Source organism: Struthio camelus, chromosome 2 (genome assembly GCF_040807025.1).
Source record: "Struthio camelus isolate bStrCam1 chromosome 2, bStrCam1.hap1, whole genome shotgun sequence".
Classification (NCBI taxonomy): Eukaryota; Metazoa; Chordata; class Aves; order Struthioniformes; family Struthionidae; genus Struthio; species Struthio camelus.
In genome coordinates, this window is record NC_090943.1 from 97,509,442 (window position 1) to 97,531,290 (window position 21,849).

A 21,849-nucleotide genomic window follows, 5' to 3' on the forward strand; every position below is an offset into this window, starting at 1 on the left:
ATATAAGAGCATTAAATAAATAAATAAATCTCATACAGAAAGAGTATCAAGGGAAGCATTAACACAAAGGGGAGAAAATTAACAAAAACTAAGAGGTGATGACAAGGTTAATTATCTATGCCCCTCTTTCCCCCCACCCCCCTTTTTTTAAATCAATACTGAGAAACATTTAAACCTATTAAGGTCCATAGGGTGATACATAAGCAGCGCAGGGCCCTGATCCAGTGTCATTACACTACTTTCAAGGAGCTTTGGATGACTGCTGAGCAGATGAAATCTTTAGCCTCCTCCCACTACACATCTTAGAAAAAGAGCTATTGTGGTGGTAGGAGTCAAACTATTATTAGATTAGCTATTAGCCAGAGGGAAGAAAATGCTTAAGAGAGATTTACTCTCCATAGTGCTATCAGCTGAGTTGCTGGAAGAGTAGGCGTTTGAAGACTAAAATGACAGGAACATTGTAAGCACCTAAACAGGCAGGGAATGTTTTTCGAAGAATACACTTGGGTCTTATTTTGCCAGGCTTGTAACACAGGAACAGTACTGCAAATATACATCTACTCTTTATCTAGTATATATCCTTGCAAAAAAGTTAGTCTTTCATCCCCAGATATAGACCATGTCCACTAAAGGAGTCCAGGCAATGCTCTGCTGGCTTGCACCCAGTCCATTTCAAATGATAGATTTGGCTTCAAACAAATGCCATAATTTGCACAGAAGACTGATTTTCTTCAGTGTTCTGCCGTTTTTAAGTTCTTGCCTTAACACATAGGGTACAGCACCTAAAACAAGAAGATCCTCATCCGTGTTATATCCTCCAGACTTTACCATAATTACAAAGTCTGGTCCTGCCACTGCTCAGCCCTTTCAAAGTTTTATTTTTAGGAGAGTAGCTCCAATAAAGCATTCAAGTTTTACTGCTTCCAAGGCTCAAAGGAAAAATTGCCTTGTGGAATATGTTAGGACAGGAGGAAAGAAAAACTATATAATTAAATACCTAAGGATGAAATAGAACAAGTAGGATAGTAAGAATTAATTACTCATCTGAGAGTTTGCTTTGACCTGCTATTCTGCAGTCACACCTATTTTACTATTATGTTTCAATAACCTATTTTGTTCTGCTCTAAGGCTCAGACCTGCGATATTACATTAGATGAATTTCCCACGTTGTTCTTTTCTGTTTGGGAAGTGGTATAATTATAGCGACTGATTTCTAGAGCAATAGTTTGAAAATGTTGCCTGAGGCGTACCAAAGTTCCGTGACTTGTTAATAAGTCATTTCTCTCCCAGGGGCTTTTTTTAGCTGTTTCTTGAAATAACGTTAGTGGTTCATTGCAGCAATTTCCTAATATTATGGGTATGCTGAGAACTAAGAATACAAAGTAGTATATTGGGTGTATTTATTGTAGTGGAGTGCCAGTTTAGTTCTCACTAAGGTTGAGAAACCTTTTCTGTTAAGAGGCAGATCCTTCAGAGCAGTCTAAAATCTCCACCTCTTCAGACTACTTATGAATTTGCTGTGCCTCAAAAGAGCTTGTTTGTCATCCAAAGTCAGGGCCTTTTGAGAAAAGCCAGCTCAAGATGTCTCTGCAAGATGCCCTACCCCTACCTCTCCAAGGAAGCAGTGCTGTGATTGCTATCAAAAGCTTACACCAGGCCAAGCCATTGAGTACCGAGCGGCTTGCGGTCCTTGCCTGTATAAAGACTGAGCAGCATGGCCTCCAGGTCCTGGAGCAAGCTGGGCATCATGGACCCTGCATGGAGCCAGGACAGTCCAGCCCCCTCTCACCTGCCAAAAAGTGATTTAACAGATCTTGCATCCACCTGCGAGTGCCTCTAGCTCACTCAAAACCTGAACTCCAGTAGGGCTCCAGCCCCAGAGGGCTTTCAGATCCTCGCGCAGACCCAGAGCCTCAGCTCTTCACCTTCTGCTGCGTTGACACAGGAACCAGAATTCAAGTCCTGGGTCCGTTCCAGGAGCTAGACTTATAAAAGAAAAAACACAGGGGCTTCTGGGGTATTAAAGGCCTAATGGCGTGGGAAAGGTACCAGGCCAAAGATAAGGGCAAGGATTACATGTTGCCCAAAACATAGAGAAAAAATGGAAGACACATCAGCAGACTGCCATAAGCTCCAAGCTCTCACAGCCACCGCAAGAGAAAATACTAAAGACTTAGAGACACGACCACATAATTGAATTCTCTCCTTCTTCTGCTAGCCTACAAATATTTCGAAACAAGGCTATAACTTCCATTCTGCTGTAACACATTTATTTTTTACACAAAGAAAGAACACAGCCACTTAATCATAGAACACTGTTCTCATCTTTAGTGAAATACGTCTCAAGTAAAAAAACTACACGTTAACTTCAACTGCTTAAGTCATCACTACAAAAAATTCTATTACTGTTGAACAAACCTAGGAAACTCACTGAGAGATATCTTTGTTATCCGAAAGTCTGGGTTGCCTAGTAATACTTAACGCCCTGGATAAGCGATCCTTTGGAAATAAGAAGATTCAGCTGTGTGGTACACCCAAATACAACCTTTCCTTGACCTCAGTTCGCCTATAACATACTTCCTTCGTAGATGATAAGGAAAGGGAAAGGCTTAGGACCACTGTGGGACAGCATCTAACACCTTTCTTTTGCTAATGCCAGCTGGGCTGTAGGTGTACTGTACTGCACAGAAGCTGCACATACCTACTGCTCACTCAGATTACATAGCCTATGGCAGCATCTCAGCCCATCAGGAAACTCATAAGCCGATATTATCTTATGCCTTGCTGCCATCAAATCCCTGTTGTGTCTTTGTTATAACCCAGTGCTGAGGTAAAGTTCCCGAATTCTGCCTGGGACATACATACCATTTTCCTCTGTACACAGAGATGTACAGGTATGCGTATTCAGCATCTCTTCTCTCCCACCCCCAAATTTTTTTCATATTGTGCTCCAAGCTCTGCCAAACTCCAATTAATCCTCCCACTGTTCAATATTGCTCCAGCTAATACAGTGACTGCAGCTGTAGTGGTTGCAGATAACTCCCAGTGAACATTAAAACCTCCTCTGTTACTCTAGAGCTGGTATTGGCATGTACCTTGATTCTGTACTTCCTAGATTTGAATTTTTCACTTGGAAAGGTCTCTGCTACAACTGGGTTAACTCTACATTAATAGGGATTTTTTTGTCGAAACTCTTAGAGCTTCTTTGTATTCAGATAGTTATAATAATCTTTCAAGATTTTATGTCAGTGTTTTTAGCTTCTCATGTTACATAACATCTCTAGGTCCTCTCTCTAGGACCAAACTGAGATCTGTAAAGCAAATTACAAAGTCCAAGCACTGGCAATAGTCTAACCTAATACAAAAAGCTATAGATGTGATCTGACCGATGAAAATATCTCTTTACAACCAAACACAACTCCTCAGTGCCACAGGATGCGGCGTCCCTTTAGTGGGACAGAGGAGGAGGTTCTGTAGCTCCCTGGACAGCAGGAGAGTCACAAGCTCATCGTTGTTTATGGGCAAACCAGATGACAGTGCAGCATGTTTGAAAGTCTCATTAGGGCTTGTGCTCTAAAGCACCTCAGTGTTGTTCCTCCTCCACAAATACCCCCACAAAAACAACTCGCTCTGTGTCCAGAACAAGTGTCACCCTCCTCTCTGCCCTCAGGGGCAGCCCTCAGACATGACTTGATGGGATAGGATAGTGAAATCCACCTCAGCTTGGCAGCACCTTCCCCAAGAAGCCGCTCAGAGCCGAGGAGACTAGGCACCTCCCGTGGGCCGCTGGCCACCACCAGCCCCGGCCCCACTGTTTGCCAGGATTGCACAGGACTCAGTCACTCAAGTCAAACCCAAACAAGTTGCTCAATGCTGTATAAGCCCTACCTAATGGACAGTGTTGCTGCTTTTCATCCTGTCATATGTAGTTTGGCATAATTTAAAGTTCTCCCTCACTGCTCCAAGCATTGTATAAATGCAAACCCCCTCAAGACCAAGAGGGCAGTGAACCAGGTCCTGCAGCCTTTCCTTTTCATCTTTGTTTGGCTGTAAATCATTATATAACAGGCATAATAGAGTATAAAGCCCCGTTGTTCTTACAGAGATGAGTATAGACTGCCAGATGCCCCAGCTAACCCTGCAACAGCTTCCAGCCACGATAAAGGGAACAAGCCCGCTGGAAAGCTTGCAGCATGCCATTACCAGCACCAGCACGGGCCTGCCATGTGAGAGACAGCGAGACACCCCGATCCCCCAGCCTCCCCCGCTGCCCTTTTCCTCACTGTTCTGCTAGCTCGGTAACTCTCCAGCCACGTAATGAAATTTTTTCCCATGTAACCCTACATAAATATCCTCCCACCCAACACCTAGAGGAAAGGCTAACCTGACGTGGCAGCAGTTTGACCAGACTGGAGTGTTTGATCTCAACGTATCCAAGCCTCACCAGAGCTATTATATGTCAAGCACACTCACCCACACACGTACAGTAACTCTAAGGTGACTGCTTGTGGGCACAGTTAAAGGCAATCTCAGATTGAAGTCACCTTTATCATATATTAAAGTTCGAACTCAGTTTTCGTGTATATTAACTTAAGAACACGACAGCCTTCATTATACCAGAGGCCAAATGATGTGTTCAGAGTAGTTCATATTGACCTTGATCAGAGGTTGCTCATTCAGCAGTATGGCAGCAGGTCACAATTGGGCCAAGCTGCCATTTCTCCAGGATGATTCAGTTATTTCTTGTACCATTGAGTATGTGTATTTCTAATTATTTCTTTTTTAAATCTCACTAGGAAAATTTCTTGATCTATTAAACAAGACAATTGATAGATTTGACTAGCCCTTTTGAATAAAAAAGCATGAACAAAGGCTATTTTTCTTAGGGGAGGAAAGAAAAAACAAATCTCCCACATCCTCTATTTCCTACCCTACCCTACTGCAATGCAACTTGGATTTTAATTCCTCAACTGAAGTGCTCAGCTTCTGCATTTCACACAAAAGTTCTTAAGTAGAGACCTCTTTTTATCTATTCCTACAGCTGCTTCTTGCAATTACATTAGCTATCTGTTTATTTTCCTGCTTGGAAGAAGGGGGCGGGGGGAAGATAGTCAAACCAAGGAACTCACCATCATGCCTCTTAAAGCGTATATACACTTTTCCTTAAAGCTCTGCAAATTCTACAAAGCTTCATCCCCTTCTTCTCTTAATATGGCTCATTTTAAAGGGCACCAATATTCCCAAGGAAATGGTGCCGCCTTCTCTTACTGCACTAGAAAATGCATTTCAAACATAAACAAGCTAGCAGCAACCATATCTTTGTTTGGCAAATGGAGTAGTCTCATCACTTAGTCCTGTTCATAGCAACACACAAAGGAGTACTCTGTAGCCAGGGGTAATAGCTGATCCCATAATCTGGCACGAACACTTAGAAAGATTAATTACCCTATTAAGATCTTAGACACTACTAAGAAAATCTTTGTATAAACCTTTTAACTCGCAACAAACGCAGCATATTTGGTGCCATCAGTTTGTTGCACAATAAAGGTTCTCACCCTCCCACACTCGTTCAGTTTTGTCTCTGTCTCCCATACTATATAAACACACACACACGTGCTCACACATAGCTGCCTCCCCCCTCCTCAAATACAAAGGAATAAAGTACAAGTGTGTTCGGAGCAGATAAAGTAAAAACTCCTTCTGTCCCCAAATTGGCTGCCTGAGAGATTAAGCAGCAAGAGCAGACACTTGCCGATTCAAAGGCTGCTGCTGTGTCAGAAACCAGAGGCACCTAAGCAGATTCAGGTTGTAATCCCTACACAAATTATATATCCAAAAACGTGAGGAGGGTTAAACTATTAAACCATGTTATCAAAGACACCTTCTAAAGTATATCGTTACTCATTAGCACCATCAGATGCCAATGCAAAATAGCTCGTCACCTTGGCATGGCCTCCCACTTCCACGCTATCTCATTCTCTCACTCTATCCTTCTCTGCCACGTTGTCACCAGCAAGAAAAGTCACAACAGTGTGAACAGGCCTAGATAAAGCAAATGTGAGTCATCCAGCAATGTTCGAGATCACAATTATTGCCCTGGCTACCAATAAGGTGATTGCATATGATTAACATCTCACCCAAGATAGAAATGCGTGCTTCCAGCACAGCCTGTGGGGAAGTGGATGGGTGCTCTCTCAGAATAAAGGCAAGGGGGAGGAATAACACTCTACCTGGACCACACTTCCTTTATTTATACCTGGGGGCAAAGTGCCAGGCGTTTTGCTTGGGAGCCACTTGGGCACCACATCAAAGATACGGTTAAGCATTTTACAGTCCTTTCCAGGGGGGGAATCTCCTGAGAAGACCATTCTAAAATCTTTGATACTTCTGCCATGCAAAGGTCTCCTCTTACAGATAATACGAGGATCATCTTCTTCCCTAAAACCTAAATGCAGAGGGCATCAACAGTAACTTTATACGGCCAACAAACTGCCGATACTACAAAGATCCCATCTGCTTTGATGTGTCCCCTCTGAATGCTTGCTGTCTGAGCTTACTATTTTGATTTCAAATTTTATCTGAAAAAAGCTGACCTTAGGAATGCACCAGTAAGCCAAAAAATAGCGTTCACATCCTAAAATGTTGTTTTCTCATTGGTCATCACAGTCTTTCTGGATAATGCTGGGTCAAAATTCTCCTCACCTCCTTTTTTTTTTTTTTTTTTGTTGTTGAGGATGATTTCATTTGTCAAAAGCTGGTGCAGGAGGGCAAGTGGCCATCACTACTGGTACCTGGGAACATCCAGTGCAGCTACATCCTTTCACTGGGAGCCTGTCTGAATAGCTTTTGCTACCTACATCAGGCAGCAGCCACACAAGTAGCTGCTGCTTTGCAAATCAGACCCTCATGCCTGAGCAGAGCTCACCACATTTCCAACACTTTCTCTATAAACACCCTCAGTAGGATATAACTGAGCCTAGTTGTGCAATCACATTGCTAAGCCCTTGTTCATAAAAGCAGTCAATGACATTATTTGTACAAGCCTACTCTGAGGATGACCCATTTCTTCCTCCCTGACATCTGGTAGGTTTTGTGCTACTCAGTGGCTAGGAGAGAGCACAGAAACTAATATCTTCCACTGCCACATCCAGGTCCCTTTCAGTGCCTTATGGCCTGCACTGCTCCTGTCGCAATGATTATGGAGACAGCAGTTGTGCTGTAATTAGGATCCTCATGGGCCAGCCAATCTGAATTAGCGGTGGAGGCCAGCTGCTCCACTGCCAGCAAGATCTTTTTGGCACACCTTCCTCTTCGGAAGTCTTCCCCTCCTAGAATCCATCCGCTCTTCCAGACCACTGGCAATCCTCAGTTTGGCTTTCGTCGGAGAAAATTGCCTCTTTTTTGCTGCAGAACCTAAGTTGCTTGCTCAAATCTTTAAAAGGCACCACCTATGCTTGGCACTGATGCTCGAAAACAAAGCTGAGTGAGAAGCAGATCTCCTTGTCCTCAGTCCCCTTTGCTGCCTGCCCCTGGTTGAATGCTGCAGATGTCTGTGGCTTCCCTGAGGAGAGCTGAAACACCCGAGTGCTACCCAATGCTGCTAGCTACTGTAATGGCCCACTTCTGCAGCAGCCTCCTAATGCTGCTGCCCTTCCTCTTGGTCCCCGTTGTCGTAAGAAGCCACATTTTGCATACAGTGGATATGCACATTTCTTTTAGCGTCAAGAAAAAGGAGCAGCAGTGTCTTCTATATCACTGTATTCTTACCATTTTCCTGATATGAGCAGACAACTACGAGTGTGACTACATCTCCAGATTACACCTTGAGAAACTCTCACTGTGGTTTCATCTTTTTAGTTTTTCAGATTTGATGTGCTGCAGCATTGTTGCTTTATTTCATTAAAAAGAACAGACAATACACAGATTTTTTTTTCCATTCCCACTGTTATCAACAATATACATTTTTTTTTAAAATTACATATCCCTTTTCACTTGTGATTTGTGGCCATTTCTTTCCCCTTCCCACTCTGTTCAGACTTGAGCAATAGGCAAGCCATAGTCACGTGTACTCCTGGTCAGTTTTACTTCCTTTTGAGTTATTTACACGTTGTAATAAACTGTTTTTTCTTTAAACATTCTTAAAAGAAAAACAAAAATCCGCTGTTGTCCCTGAAAAGCGACAGACTCCCAAGAGATGGCAACATCTGTGCCAGGAGTGCTGTGAGGCCATTGTGCTGCATGACCACGACCATCATAAGAGAACCTAGAACAGAGATATGCCCTTGGTTTTCCTAGAGAGCCAGTCGCTCATTCTGAGATACCTGGTTTGCCCTTCCATATTCTATAAAGGAGATGACTGAGCAGACTAAGCAAAAGACACCATGGCTAGTTTGTGCCTTTCTGGTGAAGAAAGCTGAGCTTAACTAGCTTCATAAAGCCAAGTTTAAGGGTGGCTGGTAAATAGCTACAAGGTTTAGTGAAAGCAAAGGAGGTTCTGAAGGTGTGAAAGTTCTTCTTCAGTACTTCCCATAGAAGCTGGTCAGCGTTATCTTTATATTCCAGTTCCTAAGTTAAAATTATTACCTTTCTCCTAAATTAATTGCAAAATTATCATGCTTTAAAAGAGAAAAAGCATCTATGGTACACTGCTCCAGCAATATCCATAAGTTAAAATTTCCATCTCCATTTGTTTTCGTTAAATTTCCATTTTTTTTGTATAAGTTAGAGAGAGTCAAAACAGTTCTTCCTTAGATTATACCAGAAATTCTTAATTTTAGAATGATTTCATTTATTTCGCCAGACTAAACTGGCCACATTACAGATTATGAAGCTACATGAGATATAAGAGCTGATAGGTATTTTGAAGGAGAACATATTTGGGGAAATAATGCACATATTTCCTCTCAGTGTAGAAGGATGCAAACATACCAAGCATGGAATTTAACATGTGCCTTCAGTATGCATTAAATTCTCTGACTTTTACCTGCCAATTTAGTTACCACAATGATGGGATGGGACTTTTTAACCACTACATTGTAATTTCACTTCCCACAAAAACTATGCAAGAGAACCTGGCTAGAACTTGATGATGGCCTCGAAGACATCCAAAGTCTGCCTTGCCTTTACAGTCCACCTGCTTCAATAGATACGGGAGGAAATACAGAGCTTCCCAAAGTACAGCTCTCAAACTGATCCTAGCAAACTACAAAGACACATACAAATGGATGTTTGGTACTATCAAAGAAAAAGCAAACAAACACGAACATCTACCACGTTTTTAGCATTTCCTCATAAAAATATCAAAAGACCATTTTGCTTTCTTGCCTGAAGTGGATGTTTGAACTGGGAGCTGATAAAAAGCAGCACAATGGGGTTATAATTCCATGTAGTTTCCCTCCCTCTAGTGATGGAAACGGAGATTGCAGTTCACTTTACATGTGTTTGAAGAAGACAAGAGTAGGCAATAGGGAAACCCTGTGCAGGAAAAAAGTTACTGCATCCCACATTACACTAGAGGAGGCGGCTGACTTTTCAGATCAACTTCCAGACACAAGCACACAAAGTGCGTGCTGGGGGACCACTACGTCTGGAGACTGACAACTCAGAAGCCCAGTTATCCCATTTGCTCTTCCAAAGGAATCTCCTTTGCCAAGAGTTAGGGGCAGGATTTTCAGCTTTGACCCAAAAGCATGTCTCGTTACACAGACAAGAACAAAACAGGATGATATGAGCGAATCGCACTGGCTCTTTCATTGCATTTTGTCTGGTTTTAATGATTGCAGAACTCATAAAAGAGCATGTGTCTTTGCGACACCACTTGGCAAGGCTTTTCAAATATTTACAAAATGTATTTGGTATCCCATGCTAATAATAGCCCAATAGGTCCCCAGATAGAGTGCTACAGACTGAGGCACTCCTGTTCTCGCTGTTATTTTGCAGCCTTGCTTCACAATGCTGAAAGACTTCTCAGTTCTTGTAAAAGGGTAAAAGACGACGAAGAAACAGATTGCAGAGGTTCCCGAGGCTGTTATTTTAGGAAACACTGCTTCAGTCGTGAAACTGAATACTTTCCCCAAACCAAAGTTGTGTGAGGTCTCTGATCCTTACTTACTTTTTGTTCAGCTTACTTGTTAAAACTAAGAATAAAAAAAATTAAAAGCAAAATAAGCTAGCTGGAAATCTTTCTTGGGCTTGCCCTTCTGTAGAGAAAAATACTGCAGCTTTGACTATCCTGCATTTCTGACACCAGATGCCAAAAATCAGATTTGAACACCCCTGTTCTTGGGGATGAGCTATATGACTAATGTCCACCTAGACAATAGGCAAAACCAAACCCTCACCCATAGCCACAAGTCAACCCTAAACTTCGTGGGGCTACTCAAATGGAGGAGAGCAAAGACCTATCTGTTTCTCATGCTCTGGGCTGACAGCAGAGCCAAGCAGACCTTGTGGGGACTGTTTCCCAGAAGGGATCCATAGGAGAGATTGGGTTTCCCACACCCTTTGGTCCTTGTCACACATCAGTCTTTTGGGGCCATGAAGTCCTTGCTGCTCTAGGGAAAGGAATTCAACAGCGTACACCCTCTATGAAATCCCCACGGGAAGAGGGATAAGGAAAAGGGTTCCACTTTGTACCAAATGCAGTCCTCGTATGGGGCTCCCAGCCTACCTAACATCACCCAAAAGCCACAGCTGAGGCCCATTTTCAGCTCCTCTGTAGCTCCTCGTGATATGCCAGCACCTCTGCACAGCACCAGGCCCTGCTGGGAGCAGCTCCGGGACAGGTTCTGGCCCCAGCACTGCCAAATGGGGACAGTCATTGCTGCCTGCGTTACACTGGCATTCTCAGTGCTCCAGAGCTTGCTGCAACCTCCAAACGCACCCTGATGCACAGAATCAACAAAATCAAAACTCCAACAGGGCTCATCTGCCTTGTTTTCACTCCTCAGTGCTATGGGTTAAAGTCAGCAGTGGGTCAAGCATGCTCCAGTTGTGGGGCCATCAGCTCTGGGCCTTGCTTGAAGTAGTTACCCTTACAAATGAGATCCGAGTCTGGGGCTGTACACTCCCTCTCTTTAAGCATCATTCAGTCCCACTCAATCTCAGTTTGACTCCAGGTTCAATTAAATGCTGTCCTAAGTGGAAACGCTCTTCTCAGTTGGGCTCCAAACTGCAGTTTTCCTAAAGTACATTGTAGGAGCAGCAAGCTGAAGAGAACTGTTGTAGTCAGGTATGGTGCTGAAGGCACCACTGCCAAAACCCTGCCCTCCAGTGCAGCGCTATGGCAAACAGGTAGGCCTCAGCACGAGTTGGGAGGAGAACGTTGCTTGTCCCGTGCGTGTGCTTTTGGGGAGAGGGAAGAAGGGAGAGGCAGGAGGCACCACTGTATATTGGTACCAGAAATATTAACAGCAGTGCTCAGCAGTGGTGGGGGAGTTCTATAGGGCATCTAGAGAGACATCTAGGACTCTAGGAAATTTGAACTGGGGCCAGCCCCAGAGGAATTATGTCTCTGATTTTCAAGAGCGCCACAGCACTGATTCCAGGGATACAAATTTACTTTGCACAAAAGTCTTGCATGGGATCACAACAGCAAGGAGATTCAGTACATGTGGGCGCACACACGTGCCCTTCTCTCACTACTTTTTACACTGCCTTCATCCCAGGCTGTGAACAGGTATTCCTTTGGCAGTCCATGAAAATAAAAATGATGCTTCATTACCTAGGATCCCCCATGTAGGACAGGCTTCAGAAACTGCCCAGAAACCCTTCATATTATATGTTATCCCCTGCATTACAGCCCTGTCCCAAGTTGAGGCCAGGGTTCTTTGGGATGGAGATGCCTGCCAAAAAGTCTCTAAAGTGAAATCCACACTAGCCATGGGTTAATGCCCTTCCTTAGGGCACGGCAAATAGCACAAAGGGAAAGTGGGATCCTTCCAAACGAGTCTAAAAAGTTCCTTTAGCAGCCAAAAGACATGTAACATTGGCAGCAAGAAGAAGCCAAGATGCACTTGCCAATTAAAGGAAAAAGTATTGCAACTATACTGGGATTTCTAGGAATAGCTTAATTTTATGAATACCTCAAAAATGCATTTGAAGAACAGAAAACATACAGAGGATGACCCTAGGCACATGTGGATGTTTCCAGGATGTTCTCAAGAACATTGCCAGTTTTTTTTCCCAATTGCAGATCACCTCAGATGGGTCTAGGTTACATCCATATACATCCATACTAGCCCAGTGATATCTCTGCACACTGTCTTAATTCAATTGATGATGTAGGGTTGCATGAGCAAAGATCACCCAAGGAGGCTCCAAGTCTTGCCCCATCCCCACTACCCCGACCTTCCTGCCCACCCAGACCAGCACTGGCAGCCCCACACAACACAGGACAGCTCTGGCCATCAGCGCTGTAGTGCTCTAGTCAGCCGAGCTGGGTTTGGTGGATTTAATTCGCATGTGATATAAGCCCTCTCCCATTATATCCTATGATAACTCCTTACTTCAGGCTGTTCACCTCCTGTCCCAAAGAGCAGGTCCTTTTGCTTAACCTTTTTCGTCAAGCCAACCTTAACCTCACCTTACAGCTGTGACTCCCAAAACTTCTGCTGGTGGCTCCTGTTGTCTGCAATTGCTCAGCCACACAGACCCCTCAAGACCTTAGGTCTTAGAGGGAACAAAACCAAAAGGCCTGCCTGCCATCTGTGCAATAAGTGACACACCTGCCTGCCCATTGCATCTGCCTCTGCACTGACCAAACCAAGTTTCCAAGGAAGCCCCAAAGGTACCATCGTAAAGCCAAGCAGCTGCCCACATTAGGGACTGGAAACCCTACGCACTCCTGGCCATGCATATGGAAGCACGGTGCCCCTCCCCTTCCCCACTGTGCTGCAGTCTGGGCCATAGGCAGCAGAAGACAGGGCGGTCCACGTGCTTTTTAGTGACTTGACCTCCCTTTCTATTCCCAAATAGAAGCCTCATTTTGGCTCAGCTATTCTTGTGGTAACAAGCACACATACAAGCATGAAGGTAAATGCATGGGGCAGATAAGAGCTGGAAAAATATACCAACATGCCTGTGGATTTCTATATATTTACTTTGTAAAGGTTAAAGCATTACTTAACAATGTTATTTTATTACAGCAGTGTTTGAGAAACCAAGAGCCTTCCTGGTTACTAGATACGGTAATTTTCTACACAGATACTGTGATTTGTCCTTCAGAAAACTTCACAGCCTTGTCATGAATCTCTATGATTTACAGTACCTGCTGCTAGCTAGAGCTCACAGATGGAGTGCCAGTGCTCCAGACTGACAGTACGCAGCCAGTAACACTGAGTGGGGATGTGTCACCTCTATAAAGGTTGAAAATAGGACAAAAATATCAAAGAACAGAATAAACTTCTGGGAGAGGCTATTTAAGTGTTCTAATCTGAACATTCAGGCTTAATTTGGTATTTTACATCAGGCCAATTAGACACCCACAAAAATGACACAAGACTGGTTTGCCGTCAATGAGTGTTTAGGGTTCGTAATTTTTCCATTAGTACTGTTAGTCATTTGTTTTTCATTGTCAACTAATGGATAATTTTTTTTGGGGGGGGGGGGAGGGATGGGGAGAGAGAAAGGGTTAGGGAGTACTATCTGAACGATAAATTAATTAAAACACCATCAAGAGACTCTGATATAGCACCTAGAATTGCTCAACCAGGTTACTTGCTGTTTTCAAACAGCTGAATTCCAAATTGTCTACTGCAATCAAAACAGTTACCTTTGTATAACTAGGGAGGAAAAGACTTTCCTAGATTTTAAAAATAAGGATTTTTTTTGCTTATATTATCATCGGATCTTCGAGTGAAAGAAAAATACTAATAAATGTAATGAGTTAATCCCACAGTCAATTTTATTTGTTCAACAAGGGCATAGGGTGCTCAGAAAAGAGCTGGTAATTGGTGTCAGTGCAAGCCTCTGCCACAACTGTACCATGAGCCAACGCTTCTCTGCTGGTGGCACAAACAGGAAGGGCCTGCATTTCCATCCGTCAGGAGCTTTTGGGTCTTTTTTTTTTTTTTTTTTTTTTTTTAAAAAGGTGATAAGAAGCATTTTTAAAGAATGATAAAAGAGTCAAAACATTTTTAAGAGTTTAAAGCAACAGAAAAATTAATTTTGAATTTTCCTCTTCTATCCAGCCAGGATTACTGACATCAAGGATGCCAGAAATTTCACATGGTGATTCTCTCACCCTTTTTACCTAAGTAAGGGGAAGAAAAAAAAAAAAAAAAAAAACACCACACCCCCACACACCTTATAATCCCTGTACCTATAATATAACTGTCAAGGAAACCCAGCCCTCCTAGGAGTCTAAGCAGCTTCCAGCAGGGTTCCTGACATACGTTAGGAGATATGGACATTAAGAAGTAGTGGAAAGTTTTCAGTAGCCTCTCAGGAATGCAATAGGCCTGGGGAAAAGAGGGATTCACAAGATGATTTGTGCAGGTGGTCATTTTATGGACCATAAACCACAGAAAAGGAGAATTGAGAAGAGGCTGCTGTAAAGTTTGGAGAAACACTAGGGAAGGGCACTGTGTGGCCCCAGTGGAGAAATATAAAAGCTCCCCAAGCCAGGACCTCCTCTCTATCACCTGTGCGGACACCTGCATGTGCGTGCCTGGCATGGAGCAGAGCAGTAACGTTTTCCAGTGACAAATTAAAATGGCATCTCAAGTATTTTAACATGCTTCTACTTTTTCAATCAATAGACTTACAAACAAGTAACACCATGCCAAAATTGGGGCGAGGGGGAAAAAAAAAGAAAAAAAAAATCAACAAAACACCACCACCCAAAAAAGCTACATAGCACCCACAGCCACAAGAACGGAGGCCACAGTTGAAGCTCCTGGGCAAACTGGAGGTACAGTGGAAGATCTCAGTTTCTTCTCCCTTGTTGGTTTCATTTAGAATTGGTCAGCTTAAAAGGAAAACAAACTGCTAAGGAGAAAATTTTCTTTTTTGCACATGATCTTTCTTTTGGAGGTTTCAGGTTTTTTCTATGAAACCTCCTTGTTTGTGCTTCCATTTCCCCTCAAATAAAACCAGCTCCATGACTTTTCAAAACTAAAAAAATTTAAGTTCCTATTGAGAGACTGGGGAAGGGGAAATTCAGCCATGACTTAGCTTTGACATGAAGGAACTAAACGCTGAAGCGAAAGTCCCTGTGTTCAGGCTGTACAGGGAGGACAACGCCTCCCAGCCCAGCTCCTAACCCAGCTGGGCACTGCGGTACTCAATCTCCATCGCAACGCACCCACGCGCTAATGCCTTTCAGCAACCCTAGATTCAGAAGGATAGTTTAGAAGCATAATAAGTGGTCAGGATGGGCAGGTCACAATACTACCTGGATCAGGAGCTGTTTAATAAGCCAAATAGCCAAGCCTGCACCAATACCCAGCCTTCTCAGCAGATAAGCTCCAGCTTTCCCTCCATGTGATCAAAGAGCAACCAGGGCACTGCTAAAGGACACCTAGCAACTGCTTAGGCTGTGGCAAGGATCACACTGTTACATGAGCAGCACATCCAGACACCAACTTCCATAGCACTAGAAGGTTAGATTAATGACAAGGGACAGATGTGCTGACAACTGGCAGCCAAGTCTATTCATTTTGTAGTTTGTGGGACATTATGATCTGGTGGTCCGTATTCCAGATCCACCTTGCCATCTTATCTGACCCACCCTCCAGCTGCGCTAGGGGCTACACAACTGACACAATAGGAGATCATCCTTTTTCCCCAGTGAATTCACCACATAAAAAAGAATGAGTAAGAAACCTACTGCTAGCACCAGGGTTACAAAATCCTGATTTTAAGACAACTAGCTAGAATTCAAAGGGGGAAGGAAGAAAAAAAAATAAAAAAAGAAAGGAAAAGAAAAAACCCAGCTGTCTTGTAAACTGAAGAGCTAATTTTCTGCCTTCTCCTTTAGGATGCCTTTTTTGACTATAACCTAAGCAGATTTATGAGAGTGAGGTGCCCACTGTTACCATATACAGCTGTACATCTGATGCATGAACTCCCAAGGCACCTGAACATGCTGGAGAGGGCAGAGGGGAACCAGTTATTTTATCTAGCAAAGAAGGAGACTGAGCTTTTGCCAGTTGAGAGCTGGAACCAGTCACATCTGGCCTGTGACAAACCAGGTGCTGACAGCTGACTCGGGAGCACGTTGCCAAGCTCTTGCCAAGGGGATGAGGCAGCGCTGGTGCCAAGTTTGGCTCCCGTGGCCCTCTAGTCCGACAGGAGCTCGGAGAGGCAGCAAACTTCAGTTTGCTCCTTCAGGAAGAGGAGGTTCTGGGGATGGAAGCAGGCAGCTTTTTTTTTTTTTTTGGTGACCTATTTCCAAAACAGTAAACATCAAAGTTAAGTGGTGTCCTGAAGTCATCATTTTCTATTCTACTTACACCTTTTGCTTCTCATTTCCCAACAACTCCCATTATATATATAAAATATTATTATATAAAATATATATTTATATATATATATAAAAAATATATAAACCCCATATATATATATATGGGGGGGGGGGGTTAAGCCTTAGAGCTACTATCACATTTCTAAGTCTGACAGAAGCTTTTTGCCACAGACCAACAGATCAGTTGAGCACAGAACTAGTCATTTTTGTGACTCCCATTAACAGCCTTCTTGCCCTGAAAAGCCTTCATTGTGCTCTTTCCAGGCAGCAGCCCATGCAAAATTCCAGCATCTGATGAACCCTACAGGATGGGTGGCTGGAGGGGAAAGGGGACGAGAAGGGTGACCGTCCTAAATAACTTTTACAAAGTGACTCATCCTTTCACTGACAACATTCACATCTCTGCTCCTGCCAGCTGGGCAGCTGCTCTGGCCATGTGAACAGTAAGGGAATGTTTTGTTCCAAAGATGGGAAAAGGGGGGGGTGGGGGGAAACAACCCTTCTGTGTGCATGTGAGTGTATATGTGTAATTGCTGTATGATTTCAGCTATTTTGACCTAATAAGAGTTACTACATTAGTCACCAGTCTTGGTACGAACAGATGGACTTGCAAGAATTTAAAGCAGATGAAAAAAGAAAGGGGAAAAAAAAAAGTGATGAGACATACTACAGACCCTAGAGCAAAAGAATGTCCCTTCTGTCAGAGGTAGGGTGATCCCGTGAAAGGGGCCTGGAGCCCTGCGGCACATCCACACTGCATGCAGCATCCAAGGGCACATTTCAGACTTGCAGCACATCATAGTTGTTCTGACTGGTGGTTTTCTACCTCCATGCACTAAGGTGCTGGGCACATCAAACCAGGAGACCATGTCCTTCTTTTAAACAACCAGAATTAATTGCTCCACTTGTGCTGAAAAAGCTTCTCTTAGGAAGGAAAAGCACAGGTGATGTGACAAAAGTGCTGAATTTTTTAAAGAAATCATTATTTTACATTATAGTATCAGAGCCCCCAGGTTTCATCATGAACCTGCAGTCCAATCAGTAAGGCCTGCTTGGAGCGCATACTGCTGCTTTTTGTTCAGAGGGCACATGTGGTGCCTGGCTGATCAGAAAAGGCATTGGAAGGCATCAAAGCAGTCTCCCTTTCCTACCCTCTGAAGTCTCCAGATATGCCAAACATGAGCCCCAGATGCACAGGACTAAGCTCACCCTTAGAAAAGGGGGCTCAGAAAGTTACCTTGGGAATGTCATTCCCACCCTACTTCCCACAGCCAATATTTACTTTCCCAAATTGCAGTGGGCAGGCTTTACTGCCATCATACATGGAAAATTCTCATTTAAAACATTTCTTAGCCCCTCACTTTTATTTCCTCCTCCTATTGTGCCTCACACTTTCCCTCCAAACACCACCTTTTTGCATAGGTCTCTACTTGATCTACTGCCAAAAGGGCAAGACACCTCTCCTGTGTAAGTACCTGGCACCAGCAACCCCACTAAAATAACGTGTTCGCCAAAGACCTCCCTCCAAGCCAACAGGAAAACTCCTGTTGGCTTCCACCTTGGCATACCAATTCCCACATCCCTCCTCTCAAGCCACCATCTATTTCTCCCTCCCACCTTCTATGCCTATATTCACTCTTCCCCTGCAAGCCCCACGTCCTTCATGCAGCCAGCACAAGCAACACACCATTCCCACATACCTGTATCACAGCATTTACCAGAGTATAAATACAGGCCTTCCTGCACAGGGTTGAGAGCAGAGCAGGAAAGCACAAAAGAGCAATCAGCTGAAACAGGTAAGAGGCACAGGGATCACAACTGCTTTTGTCTGTGGTGATCCCGTTTCCAAAAAAATGTGAGAACCGGGGACACCAGCATCAGCCCTGAACATCTACCCAAACCCACACTCAGCGAGCAAAGGGAAAGGGAAGGATAAAAGGCTTCTTGCACTAACGCACAGATCTAAACTTCAGTGACGGTATCCCCATACCCTGGAAACTTGTAAGGACCTGCCCAAGCACTTACGTTTTCATTTTGAAATAAAAAGAACAAATTTGGGAGTATAAAGGTTTTAAATTGTTGATTGCAAGATTTGCATGTAGACGGAGTATTGTTTTCTTCTCCTGACTCCCTGGGTAGCAAAACAGAAAAATTACATGTAATTAAAACAGAAACAGTCTCAATTAGCTGTGATTCTCTGAGCTGGGGAAGAGTAAACCAATGAGGAAAGACTGTTCTTATTCTCTGGCAGCTTCATCTCATCAAGATTATTCTGAAGATATCTTAAATCCACTTAAGCATAAACTACGCAAACAAATTTTCAGACACAAAAGAGCAGGTGGAGGGTTATTTACTAGCCAGCATAATACCTGATCAAACGTATCCTGATAAATTAACTTGATTGCCAATACTTGAGCTCATTTCATTAGCGTTACATCCTTGTCCCTCTTGAATTATGCCAGAACCCTATTGTCCCAGACATTTAAAGTCTAATCTAGATAGGGGCAGGCTTTAGGGGCCGCGGAGGGAAGGACACACAAGAAGAGCAAAAGTTAACAAATTACTACATCTAATCACTTGCAAAACTCAGGCACTTAAATAATGACATAGATTCCACAAAGACATTGCCTATATAAAATTCTCATCGACTAGAAATCTGTTTCACAATAATGATCATAATCCTGATGTAGAGAAGTGTTTTATTCCTTCTAAAAAAAATAGTTTTGATATAAGCTTATTTATCTCCTATGTGATGTTAAGTGAGAAACTGCACCAGTTAAATCTATCTGTTCATTCACTGTAAAAACAGCTTGCTTGTCATTATTTCTTAAGAGTAGTATACTATTGAACATACAGATCAGCAGACAAGTGTAACATTCTTGTTCTACATTAACATTTCATGTGAGAATGGACTTGCACCTGAACCTGATGTAGGGAGATACTTCTTTCAGAAGAAGAAACACTTATGTGCTCAAAGCGAAGCAGACAGAATTTGCCTCACAAAGGATTTAACTTCTTCTGGACTCAGCCCTCCATGATCCACCCGTTCATCAAAACATCACCTAGCACATTGTCCGTTCATTTATTTCATGCATACTCTTTGGTTCAACACTGAAGGGACTAAAGCAGAAGCTCATACAGAACACATTTGTCAAAAAAAGAAAACAAACGAATCACACCATGCACAACAACAAACCACACCAACCCTGCAACCGTACCGAAGAGTCACTATTTGGACAGTTCAGATCTTTTATTTGAGTCTCTAGCTTCCAAAGAAGGGGAGCGACCTCGCCAGGTCAGCAAACTGAAAGCATCATGTATAGTTTTCACTAAGTTTCAAAATATAAGTTATTGTAACTGTGGACTTGCACCGGGTTTGCCCAGCGCAGCAGTGCTGATCCATTTTATTTCGCAGGCCCATGGTGCTATGAAGAACCACTTCTTCCTGATACAGGGGTGGTTCATTTTGTTATGCTTTGCTGGTCATTTTAGCTTGATATTAACATGCCTCACTTAAATTTCTTGTGAACGAATGAGCAAAAAAACCTATTCCTCTAAACTCTGGGTTTAATCTGCTGCTGTTTGGCTGCCAGCCTGGGGGCTTGTGATGGTGTCTGCTGCACGCCTCAGAGCAGAAAGGGAAGTAGCTCCACACAGCTGTGGGATGCCAAGAGGAGCCAGCATCTGCACCCAGGCTGGCCAAGTCCTGCCTGTCCTCCACTGTGCCTTGGTCAGGATGTGCCACCTCCGTACCACCTGTCAATGCCCTTTCAAACTACTTGCTGAGTCGTTATTTATGAATAAGCCTTTCAGTGTTGTCTGCAGACAACTTATAAAATATGTCAATTAAAAAATAGGGGGAAATACAATTGCAACTATACCAATTCATTGCTAATTATTCTCTCAGGTCTAAGAGAGATGCTGCCCTTCTTAATACATTTCTTTCAGTTAAACGAGTACAAACAGATGCCGACCTTCAGAGGAGCGCTGATCTATTTCCTGAGGAAACGCAAGTGGGAGCATAAAGATATGACCAAACATATCCCAGCCAGTTACACAGTAGTCATCAAAAGCATTTTTCAGAAGTGTTTGCTAGCCTCTGATGCTTCATATTTGGGGTGGGAGAGCATGGCGCAAGGGGTGCTTCACACATCAGAAAGTTCAATGCACTGGTCTTGGAGCCACGCAACTGAAAAAGCCAGAGGACATAAAACAAGTGGGCGTTTCACATAATTTCAGCCATTATATGTGTTATTTGTCAAGACAACTTCTGGACCATAGTTACTCATCATTTGCATCAAGTTTTAAACTAGGGACAGCAAAAAAACGCTAGTTTGAAATGTGACACCACACATCACAATTTAATGAGGCCTCTAGGGCTACGTGCAACACAGCCTCATTCCCCCTGCACATACATGCACACTCGCACAGTGAATCAGAACTGAGAGCATCTTGCAAAGCACCCCAGGGCTTTATCTAAAGGAAAAACTGTGATTTGTCAAAGACGCTACAGCTCTCTGGGAGGAAAAAGATAGTCTTTTCTGAATATTTGTGTTTGGGGAGACTTGAAGATTCTTGTCAGGAATGGAAAATGAATTTTTTTTTTTTTTTAAATGACTAACTGTTCAGGATTAACGGCGAGATTCTTTCAAAAATCATTTTTTCTTGACCTGAAAGGGTACATACATACACTCTCTGACAGAAGTGAAAAGCAGTTAAGTTAGTATAGATGCTCCATTCAAGGCACTCCTGAACAGAGATGCCAACATTACATAAAGGAGGGTATTCACAGCATCTTCTTAGAGAAATTTTAGCCATCCAACTTAGACATTATTCACTGCACTTAAACTCAAAAACCTAAGTTTACTCTTCAGTCTCTGGAGCAAGGGAGAGTGACTAAGGCCAGCTCTGGCTGCCTTCACCAGGTTAGGCTGGATGAGGACCACTGCTCCCTATCAAGCACCTTTTGGGAAATGAGTTAGTGACTCCTGTGAGACTGACCTCATACAAGGGTAGGTAAACCTACCCTCATGCTTTACCGTGGGTTTCAGTTCCTAGCTAACACGAGCACGATTAAGTGCTTAGCATAACCTTAAAAGCACAACAGGGGCTAAAATGACAGAAGTGTTGCGTACCTTTTCACCTGAGGCTTCAGTGAAGAAAGAATAGCAATTGCAATGACAAAGTGCGGATTTTAACTTTAAAAGAGGAATTGACCAAAATGTCTTAGCGCTAATCCAGGTCTCATTTTCCTTCTAAGGCTTATCAGGCCTGTACGCACAGCTCTTTGCTTTACAGTGGTGCAGACTCAGGTGCTGAAAACCTAGGTACTGAAAACACAGGACAGCATGCTGCCTTTTTCCAAATCTCATCTTTAGATTCTC